Source organism: Mesocricetus auratus, unplaced genomic scaffold (assembly GCF_017639785.1).
Source record: "Mesocricetus auratus isolate SY011 unplaced genomic scaffold, BCM_Maur_2.0 Super-Scaffold_100008, whole genome shotgun sequence".
NCBI classification, from domain to species: Eukaryota; Metazoa; Chordata; class Mammalia; order Rodentia; family Cricetidae; genus Mesocricetus; species Mesocricetus auratus.
Genome location: NW_024429192.1, coordinates 10,478,883 through 10,490,842, shown reverse-complemented (window position 1 = coordinate 10,490,842; position 11,960 = coordinate 10,478,883). Strand labels below are relative to the sequence as shown.

The 11,960-nt window shown below is 37.3% G+C and overlaps 1 long non-coding RNA gene across 1 annotated transcript; it reads right to left on the bottom strand.

Annotated features, from left to right (window-relative positions):
• Positions 1-309: 309 nt before the first annotated feature.
• Positions 310-4,101, bottom strand: LOC121141813. The gene is made up of 2 exons (XR_005878746.1): positions 3,997-4,101; positions 310-584 (listed from the first exon to the last, which is right to left on the bottom strand). It is a non-coding gene; the product is annotated as an uncharacterized LOC121141813 (long non-coding RNA).
• Between the last annotated feature and the right edge of the window lie 7,859 nt (positions 4,102-11,960).

Below are 11,960 nucleotides of genomic sequence, written 5' to 3'. Positions count from 1 at the left end.
AGCAGATCAGTACCCATCCCAAGTATACACACGGACTTTGGACTCCAATAGAACAATGTGAGGTGCACTCTCACCCAGAACTCTTGGGAAAGGGTCTAGGCCCTGCCCTATATGAAATGACACACTATGGACACCCCCATGGAGGGCCTCACCCTCCCTGGAGAAATGAGAGGATAAGGGGGGGGAGGGGAGGGCACGGGAGGAAGGGAGGGAATGGGAGAGGGACCTGGAACTGACTTGTGAAGCAACCTTGATTCTTATCTAAATTTAAACTGGAAAATAAAATTTAAAAAAAAAGTTATTGGAACATTTTATCATGCCACATGCTTTTAGGTGATATGTATTTATGGTCTACAGTGGTTTCAAGAACATCATCACACCTCTTTCACCTTAAAAGCATAACCTGTTTGCTTGAAGTAACATAAGACAGTCTCCTGCTAGAATGGAAGAGGCTAGAAACATAGAAGGAAAACTTTAAAAAGTTTCTTCTCCCAGCCAATTGCTGTAGTTTTGAGTCACATAAAAACGCGGTGAACTTATTCCTGAGAAGAGGGATTTGATGTAGACATCCCACTCAGGGAACCCTGCAGAAGAGGAGATGGAAAGATGTATGAGTCAATGAGGATGTCAAGAACACAAATGCCTTCTAACGCAACAGGACTGATGTGTATATGGATTGGCAGATACTGTGGCAGCATGCGCAGGACCTAAAGATTTCTGAGCCACATAGGGGTCTCAGCACCGAGAGGGGAGGCAGGCACAGCCTCCTTCCCTAACCGAGAAGCTACCTTTAATTGATAATTTCTCACGAAGAAAGAAAAATTAGACAAATGTGGCTGATAACTCATTCAGTCAGTAGAGGGCATGTTATTCAGTGTGTGTCCTCTGATAGACACTGAGACAAAATACCAATACAACATTTCTATGACAAGTTTTCCCTTATCAAGCAAGACCAGCATTGATTTAATTTTCACTTTTATCCAACTACCATAACTACACACCCTAGCTATTTCTTATTTATGAGTGCTAAATCCTTCTCGATCCTTCTGCCATTATTCTTATACCCTTTAATCATGTCACAACTCTGTTAGTAGATAGCTTGTTAAAGTCTACCCTTGAATATATAGGGTGGTGTCAGTTTCCGGCTACTTGTATAGGAAATGTAGAAGTAATTGAGTAAGTGTTCAATTGAGAATAGTTAAAGTGAGAATATATTAGACACTGCCATACCAGATCACAGTCCGTGTTTATTGTTCATCTCAAAGATTCCCTAATAGCAAGATTGGGGTGAGGAAGACTCTGGAGAAAAGGGAGAAATGATTAGGCCTCAGAAGGAAAAGCATGCGGATCTCAATAATCCTTAGTTTTCCTTTCACTAGATCTAAAATCTAGTGTGTAATAGTGTTGGCCATATTAGCCTAGCTTGTATTCATCTACATTATCATATGAATATGTTGTCTAATCAAAAACATAAAAGTTGTGGTTCATTGGCGAAATTTGGTACACCCTGGCATTAATAAATAAAGTATGGTGACAATACCACTGTGATAGTTATCTGTCCCGTTGCTGTGATGAAATGCATTTTAAAGGTAACTTGTTATGTGTTCTGGCTTGCAGTTTGTGGGTATACAGTCTCTTATGGGCACAGCACGGTGACAAAATGGGAGGCAGCTGGTCCCATTGTATTTATAATCAGGAATTAGAGAGAAATGACTGCTATTGCTAAGCTCACTCTTTTCTTTTTAGGAATTTCAGAACCTCAGCCTAAAGAATGATGCTACCCATAAAGTTAGACATTCTCACTTGAATTTACCTAATCATGATAATCCTCCAGAGGCATGCCCAGAGATTTGCCTCCTAGGTGATTCTAGAACTTGCCACATTGAAATTATCAGCTGTCCTAACCACTAACATTTCATTTTTAAAGTATCTGTTGTGTTAGAAGTGATAAACACACTATGACTCAGAAAATCTAAAATGTTCATTACCTAGACTTTTATAGACCTAACAGATTTCCTTAAATTGTAAGAAATTTTCAAGTCTTTCTCATCATCAAATCCTAGATTACAATACATGATGTCACAATTGTACCCTGACATGAACTTACTGTGCCTTCTCCTTATGTACTTCTTGATAATTCACTGCTGAGCATGCCAGGCCTGTACTGAAGAAGTCTTTTCCTGTCTTAGTCACAACATCACCAAGCTGACATTTGTGAACACATTTCTTTCTTTCTGTGGCTTTTTACTCTAAGCAAATACGACTTCATTTTGGATTATTTTATATTCTGACTATCTTAAGATTTCCTTATTTCTTCTCTGGAATATACACTTTATAATCACAGTGACTAACAGAAAATGCCCATCACTGCATGACATCCTATTGTATGTGTGTATATGTATATATTATAACCACTTTGTATTTCACACTGCGCCTCCCTTTGCTGAATGGAGGAAAAGGCAGAGGTACAACATAGATACACTTTGTATAAAGCTATTCTTCAGTTCCTATTTGAAAGAAAGACTTCCTTGGAGGGTAACTAGGCTCTCAGTACATTCTTAGAAAATTTGGACTGCTCTTGGGCTCTTTTCCTCCTGTTGTTACCTTGTCCAGCCTTAGTATTAGGGCTCTTATCTTGTCTTATTGTATCTTGTTTTGTTGTATTTAGTTGTCTATTGGAAGCCTGTTCTTTTCTGAAGGAATATTAAAAGAAGAGTGGATCATGGGAAAATGGGTGTCTGGTGAGTACTGGGGGGAGTTAAGGGATGGAAAACTATGGTTGAGATATATTGTATGAGAGAAAAAATCTAGTTTCAATTTTAAAAAGTTGCTCCAGTTGAAAATCTGCCTGCAAATGTGCTTTCTGGTTATGGTCTGAGATAGTTAATACATATTTTAAAACAAATTTCTATTTCCCCAGGACCATTCAAAGGTGCAATGAATGGAAACCATGGGTTATTTGTCACAAGTAAAGGTCTTGAAAATCTCAGTGACTATTACAATTGACTTCCTTCTAAATACAACTACAGAAGAGGAAGCTTACCAGTCAATCTCAGCCACAAGAGAAACACAGTGTTTGTCTATGAGCTGACAATTTGGTGATTGGCAATGTCATTGTCTTCAAAAACACTCTAATTTTATTTAATTTCATAAAATGGGGATTTTTTCCTTAAATAGTATTAACATATTTAAAAGGTTCCTATATTACAAATATTATTAAAAGTTCTATAGATTTTAATAAGATAATTTCAACATAGATTTTACAATTAATGAAGTATTTGTGATGAAAATGATAACTAATGTATGTTATTTGTGATCTTTTCTTGGCTACAATGACGCACAAAAATATTTACAAAGAATGTATGCATAGAATCAGTACACTGGTGGATACTTTCCATATTTATCTATGAGTAAACCTTCCCAGAACCCAGAGGAGTTAGCCAAAGTACAAAAGAAATAGAGTCAGACACAAAAGTATCAGAATCTAAGTTTGATGTCTTTTCCCTCAAACTCAGATACACAGTGTTTGAATTTTTTAAACAGGCATGTTAAGGCCAAATTCTTAATCCCTTTTTGAAATTTCTGAAAGACAGTGGGTGCATCTTTGCAAACAGGAACATGACTGCATGACAGTATTTTCACTTTAATTTACACATTCTGAGTTGTTTTCATTTTATATCTAATTCTAAACTATCAGTATGTTATGATTCAGTGATTATGTTTCGGTTTAAATGCGGCTTTGATTTTTATCCTCAATCTACACTATATTAGTACTTTTTGTAAAAAAAAAATCAAGTTTTAATGAGCAAACCAAACAAGAATGTTCATGTAACACTGAACAATGGCCATCGCTGTCCTTATAGTTCTCACTTCCCGATCATGAGACATCCCTTTGTGGCTATCATAATTGGTATAATGAATTTCCTAAAATAAATGGAAGTCTAATTTGATCCAGTGCCCACGAACAATCCAGGCATTCACATCTAAACCACTGACCTGATTTGCAGACGAATCATGCCAAAATGAAGTCATGCTTTTCTGTGAAGTGTGCTCCCTTAGTAGAGAAGTTGAATGGTTTGTTCTGAGGGCTCTGGAGTGGGGATTTCCAGTAACAAAGAAACACAATCTGAGCTCACAACTCCAGTCACCTAGACTTGCTTTAAATAAAAGAAACTTGAGATGGGAAGAAAATCTGAGTCATCAACCAGTTCACTGATTGTTATTGAGTGGAAAAACTTGCTGGTGCCCTTGGCTGTGAGCAGTTAAGAGACTCACAATTTTCCACAGGTAACAACTTTAAGGACTAGAATGCAATATCTAATTGGACAAGGATCATTGTATCATAAGGTCTAACACCTAAATCTCAGACCATCATGGCAGACGATTTCTGAGGAAGCAAATACATGGATATACGTACTTCATTATGAAATTCACCACCATTTCAAACCTATACTGAGGGACTTTACCATTTTTACAACTGTTAACTGTTTTAGCATCATGAAAATATGTTATAATGTTTTTAAATTTTCTTATTTAAATTAGAAACAAGCTTGTTTTACATGTCAATTCCAGTTTCCTCTCCTCCCCTGCCCCCCAACAACTCCCTACCCTATCTCCCCTCTCCTTCCCAAGGAGGGTGAGGCCTTCCATGGGGGATCCTTAAAGACTGTAACATCATTTGGAGCAGGGCCTAGTCCCTTACCATTGTGTCTAGGCTGTGGGAGTATCTCTCTATGTGGAATGGGCTCCCAAAGTCCATTCATATGCTAGGGATAAATACTGATCCATTATCAAAGTCCCTATAAATTGCCCAGACCCGCAAACAGACATCCACATTCAGAGGGTCTGGAATAGTCCTATGTGTAGTTATCTTGCTACAGATTAGAAATTAGAAGGGGATGAAGAGAGAGAGAGAGAGAGAGAGAGAGAGAGAGAGAGAGAGAGAGAGAGAGAGAGAGAGAGAGGGAGGGAGGGAGGGAGGGAGGGAGGGAGAGAGAGAGAGAGAGGGAGGGAGAGAGAGAGAGAGAGGGAGGGAGAGATAGAGGGAGAGAGTGCAAGAGAGAAGAGGGGTAAGAAGAGTGAGATAAGAGAGCATACGTGGGCAGGGGTCTGTCTTTTAAAGGGGTCCTTTGCACCTGTGTACAGACTGGTTCTCATGGAACTCTGGGCTGGCCAGTGAACTTTCTTAGTTCATTCTGTCAGGTAACAGGGCAGGCCAGTGCAGTGCCTGAAACTTTCACTATGCTGATTTCCCAGGTATGAGTCTAGGGTCCATGAGCTCCCCCTTGTTCAAGTCATCTCTTTCTGTGGGTTTCTACAACCTGGTCTTGACCACTTTGCTCATCACTCCTCCTTGTCTACAACTGGATTCCAGGAGTTCATCTCAGTGTTTAGCTGTGGGTGTCTGTTTCTGCTTCAATCAGCTACTGGATGAAGGTTCTAGGATGGCATATAAGGAAGTCATTAATCTCATTATCGGGGAAGGGCATTTAAGGTAGCCTCTCCACTGTTGTTTAGATTGCTAGTTGGGGTCATCTTTGTAGATCTCTGGACATTTCCCTAGTGGCAGATTTCTCTTTAAACCTATAATGGCTCCCTCTATTATGGCATCTCCTTTCTTCTTCCCCTGACTCAATCTTCCTTCTCCCGCATGTCTTCCTCTCACACTCTCTTCTCCCCTTCTCTTTCTCCTAACACCCTCTACCCTTCCTCCATGATCACTAATAGCTAAGGAGATCTTGTCCCATTCCCCTTCTAAGGGGGATCATATATGTCTCTCTTAGGGTTCTCCTTGTTTCTTAGATTTTCTAGCGGTATGGATTAATTCTTTGCTCTATTTCTAAAGTCAATAAGAGTGAGTACATACCATGCTTGTCCTTTTATGCCTGGGTTACCTCACTCAGGATGGTTTTTCTAGTGTCATCCATTTGCCTGAAAATTTCAAGATTCCATTGTTTTTATTCCGCTGAGAAGTCCTCCATTGGGTAAATGTACCACATTTTCTTTATCCAGTCCTCATTTGACATGTATCTAGTTTGATTTCATGTTCTGGCTATTACAAATAATGCTGCTATGAACATAGTTGATCAGATGTCCTTGTTGTATGAATGTGCATTTTTTGGATATATGCCTAAGAATGGAATTGCTGAATCTCGTAGTAAACTGGTTCCCATTTTCCAGCCCAAGTGCCATACTGATTTCCAAAGTGGCTATACTAGTTGGCACTCACACTAGCAGTGGAATAGTGTTCCCCTTTCTCCACATCCTCCCCAGCAAAAACTTGCATTGGTGTTTTTTATTTTAACCATTCTGACAGGAGCAAGATTGTATCTCAGAGTTGTTTTGATTTGCATTTCCCTGATGGCTAAAGGTGTTGAGGACTTTCTTAACTGTCTTTCAGTCATTTTAGATTCCTCAGTTAAGAATTCTCTATTTAGTTGTGAACATCACTATTTAAATGGATTATTGGATATTTTGGTTATTAGCTTCTTGAGTTATTTTTATATTTTGGAAATCAGCCCTCTGTCAGATGTGGGGATAGTCAATATCTTTTCCCATTACGTGGGTTGCTATTTTGTCTCATTCACTGTGTCCTTTGTCCTATAGAAGCTTCTCAGTTTCAGTAGATCCCACTTATTAATTGTTGATCTCAGTGTCTATGCTACTGGTGTAATGTTCAGCAAGCAGTCTCCTGTATGAATATGTTGGAGGGTACCTCCTACTTTCTCTTCTAAGAGGTTCAGTGTGGCTGGATTTTTGTTGAGGTCTTTGATCTGTTTGGAAATAAGTTTTGTGCATGAAGATAGATATGATTCTGTCAGCAGTGTTCTACACACCAGCATTATGCCAGCACTATTTGTTGAAGATGCTTTCTTTTTTCCATTGTATAATTTTAGCTTCTTTGTCAAAAATCAGGTGTTGGTAGGTGTGTAGGTCCATATCAGGGTTTTCATTATTATTCCATTGGTCTACCTGTCTATGTTTTGTGCCAATACCAAGCTGTTTTCAGGATTATAGCTCTATAATAGAGATTAATGTCAGGAATGGTGATGCCACCTGAAGTTCCTCTATTGTACAGGGTTGTTTTGGTTATCCTGGGTCTTTTGTTTTTCCATATATTGTTGAGTATTGTTCTTTCAAGATCTGTGAAGAATTGTGCTGGGATTTTAATGGGGATTGCATTGAATCTGTAGATTGCTTTTGGCAAGACTATGTTGATCCTACCTATCCAAGAGCATGGGAGATCTGTCCATTTTCTGGTATCTTTCTTAATTTCTTTCTTTAAAGATTCAAAGTTGTTGTTATACAGGTCTTTCACTTGTTTGGTTAACATTTTCCCAAGGTATTTTGTGTTGTTTGTGGCAATTGTAAAGGGTGATATTTGTCTTTTTTCTTTCTCAGTCCATTTATCAACTGTATATAGTAGGGCTACTGATTTTTATTTGAGTTAATCTTGTATCCTGCCACTTTACTGAAGATATTTATCACCTCTAGGGGTTCCCTGGTAGAATTTTCTGGTCATTTATGTAAAGTATCATATCATCTGCAAATAGTGAACGTTTGACTTCTTTTCCAATTTGTGTTCCCTTGATCTACTTTTGTTTTCTTATTGTTCTAGCTAGAACTTCAAGTACAATATTGAAGAGATATGGAATGATTGGACAGTCTTGTCTTGTGTTTCTGATTTTAGAGGAATTACATTGAGATTCCCTCCATTTAGTTTGATATTGGCTGTTGATTTGCTGTATATTGCTTTTATTATGTTTAGGTATGTTCCTGTTATCACTGATCTCTCCAATATCTCTATCATGAGAGGGGGATTTGGATTTTGCCAAAGGGTTTTTCTAGCATCTAATGAGGTGATCATGTGATTTTTCTTTTTCAGTTTGTTTATGTGGTGGATTGACAGATTTTTATATGTTGAACCATCCCTGCATCCCTGGGATGAAACCTACTTGATCATGGTAGATGATTTTTCTGATGTGTTCTTGGATTCTATTTGCCAGTATTTTATTGAGTATTTTTTCATTGATGTTCATGAGGGAGATTGATCTGTAGTTCTCTTTCTTAGTTGTGTGTTTGTGTGGGTTGGGTACCAAGGGAATTGAGGCCTCATAAAAAGAATTTGGCAATGACCCTTCTGCTTCTATTATGTGGAATACTTTGAGGAGAACTGATATTAGCTGTTCTTTGAATTTCTGTTAGAATTCTTCACTGAAACCATCTGACCCTGGGATTTTTTTTTTTGGTTTTGGTTTTGGTTTTTTGTTGGGAGACTTTTGATAGCTGCTTCTATTTCATTAGGGGTTATAGGTCTATTTAAATTGTTTATCTATTCTTGATTTAATTTTGGTAAGTTGTATCTATCCAGAAAATTGTCCATTTCCTTTAGATTTTTTGAATTTTTCTTAGTACAGGTTTTCAATGTATGACCTGAAGATTCTCTGAATTTCCTCATTGTCTGCTGTTATGTCCCCCTTTTCATTTCTGATTTTGTTAATTTGTATGCTCATACTCTGCCTTTTGGTAAGTTTACATAAAGGTTTGTCTATCTTGTTGATTTTCTGGAAGAACCAACTCTTTGTTACATTGATTCTTTGTAGTATTGTTTTCCTAGTTTCTATGTTTTTGATTTCATCCCTCAATTTGATTATTTCCTGGTGTCACTCCTCTGGGATTATTTTGCTTCTTTTTGTTCTAGAGCTTTCAGTTGTATTTTAATTCTGTAGTTTGACTATTCTCCAATTTCTTTATGGTAAATGTTTTAATTTCCTATAGTTCCTCAATATATGCTTTAATTTTATTTAAAAATTCCTATAAATCTTGTCACATGACATACATATTTGTTTAGTCATACATGCATTCTTCCAGGTCTTCAGGTCTTCCGGTCTTACTGGAAAGATGAATAAATCTTGAAGATTTGTGGAAGACATGTGAGAAAATTACTTCTGCAGCACAGAAAAGCACTTCCTTTAAATAATCTTAATCTTGTACTGCCTTCCCTGAGTGCACACATCTGAAGTATCTCTTATCCTCATGATATTTACCATGTCATATCACCATCTTATCATTCCCTCACTCACTCTGATCTTTTGGAGTTAATAACTCTTTCAAACATGCTGGTATTAAAATTTTATTCTCCCTATTAAACTTGTATGTGTCTGTCTAGCATTCTATTCAGAAAAACAAAACATCTTGCTAAGAATCATTAACTGTAGCCAACAATATTTATAGTGTAGAAGAGAATATTAGTTTGTCAATTTATATAAACATCTTTGCCAGTTTCTAGTAATTCAAGGGTATATCCTTGGCTTCATGGAAGTAATGTAAAAACAAAAAGGTCTTCAATGCAGGAAGCTAACCTATGTATCCTGAGCATGTCAATAGTAAACCAATCTGGGCTCTCTATACTTTAGCTATACTAAACTTGCTTTGAAGTTATGAAGTTTTCAATAAAATGAGTTTATTTAGATAGGTAAATCCAAGCATAAGTTAAGGTTCATATGTACAGGGAGGCTAATCAACATTTTTCTCATTGAACTAAAAGATAAGAGGAGTTAAAATAGGATGGTACAATAACAGAAAATCAAATGTCATCCACCAGAATGATAGTCATGGATTTTATCCAGAACTCTAATAAGTAAAGCAATAAAGAGAGATTTAAACCAAAAACAATAATTGTAAGGGACTAAGATATAAAAATCCAGATTGAGTCAGAGGAAATGAACCAGAGATAAAAGTTACAGAGATGGTAATGTCCAATACTGAGAGTAATAGTTATGTGTAAAACTTAGAATTCACTAAGTGATAATCAGTTAAAATTAAGTCAAAGAGGAAAATACAGATACTGAGGAAAATGTTACAATTTGTTTCATCTTTATCCAGATAGGGTTTAGTTATTATTTCTGCAAAGTGTTCAAACATACTCATTTTAATTTTGCACTCACACTGAAAGAACAAAATTAAAATTCTAAGTTTAGACTTGTAAATAGGTTCTTTACATTACTCAAGGTAGCATGAGTAAAGCTATGAATGATAAAATGAGTATCTATGAACTATTGCTTCTGCTTTATTTCCATATATTTCAGTTTGTGCATAAGAATTATAAGGAGGCTTCATGGAGTAAAGAAAGGACCTTCTAAATACTAATGTCTGATAAAGTGACAATGTGCAGGGATTCTGGAAGCTGAGAGGAAGGAAAAACAAAGGGTCACAAGTGCCTATGCCATTTTTATTTATTACCTGGCATTTATCTAAAGAGGACACAGAAATTGCTCGTAGCTGTGTTATCTTGCTTTCTACCACTGTGGTAAATACCAAGACCCTTAGCAACTTCTGAGAAATTTTATTAGCTGGCTTAAGTGTCCCAATCACAGTCCACTATTGAGGGAAACCAAGGCAGAACTCAAGGTAGAAATCTTGAGCCTGGAACTGAAATACAGATAGTGGAGAGACACTGCTTTTTGGCTTGGTTCCCATGGCTTACTGGCCAGGCTTTCTTATACATCTGAGGGCTACCTGTCCAGGGGTGACACTACTCACAGAGGGTTGTGCCATGATGCACCATTCATAAGTCAGGAAAATGTCCTATGACCTTGTCTGTAGGTGAATCTGATTAAGGCATATTTTTTTTTCAGTTCAGGTACCTTCTTCCCAGTTTACACTAGATTGGGTCAAGCTGACACAAACAACAAACATAACTGGCACAATTAACCCTTATAAACTTGGCACATAAATACTTGATCATTAAACTGCAAACTTTACTCTTTGATAAACTCTCATATTTTATGTTAATATCACAACACACAACAGTATTAGGTCTCCTGATTCTAAAAGTTTACACTTTAAATGTCCAAGCTGTATTTAAAACATTCAACACTGCCTTAAATGTCCAAAGTCTCTCAGTTGTGGCCTCCAGTAAAATCAAAATTAAGTTTTATATTGTTATGTTTTATTCTAAGACAAAATAACCAGGACCCAGTCACAATCAAATCAAAGAAACACCAAACACCAAAAGCGTAAATAACCTAATGTCAGACATCTGGGATCCATGATCTTCTAGGATCCAAAGAAAATAAGTGGCCCTGCTTCTCTGATTTTGTCATCCATAAAGCAGACAGCTTGTCTGGTTCTGTGAAGCCGACTCTGTTCCACATTTTCTGTTGTCCTTGGTAGTCATCGCACTGGCCTCATCTCTAATAGGTCAGAATCTTCATTACAACTGGGAATGCATTTTTACCTCTGGCCTCTTCTAGCCTTTCACAATGTCAAGTGTCAAGTGCTATCAATGACCCCTTCAATCCTGCAGCTTCCATGTTCGCAAAACCACCAGCACATGAGAGGCCTTTTCATTTTGCTAAGCTTAATTACCAACTTTAGATGAAGTCTTGGCTCTCTTGGCCCACATCTCTGAATTCGGATCTGAGGCAGTACTTCCCAAAAGATTTAACGTAATGTTACTGGTCTCTTCTTAATCATGGCTGATTTTTGAGCCCCAGATAACCAACATTAATTCTCCTAGCATAGAAAATGTTTCAATTCAGTGGTTCAAATCTCTCATTATTCATAGGTGGTTATTTTAGTCCCAGATGAGCAGACCACCTGTTTTTAATTAAAAACATCACATAATTGTCCCTGATGAGTCTTTGATGACCTTTGAAAACTCATAAGCCAGGCCTCCATCACATGTAATCCTCAGCATTCTTATCTCCCAACAAAGAACAGTCAATAGTTTTCCAAGCCCATATCCAAATGCTTTGGCATTGCCTCTAAAATGGTCAGTTAGCTTTGTGACATGACAATAAATACCACACCCATAAGCAACATGGGGAGGAAATCATTTACATGCATCAATCACAGATATTATCTCTCAAAGCCAAGATGAATATACCCTTCTCAAATGACTCCTTTTCATTAAAAATCTTCACTATAGTTACCACTAATAACTACACAACAGAGTC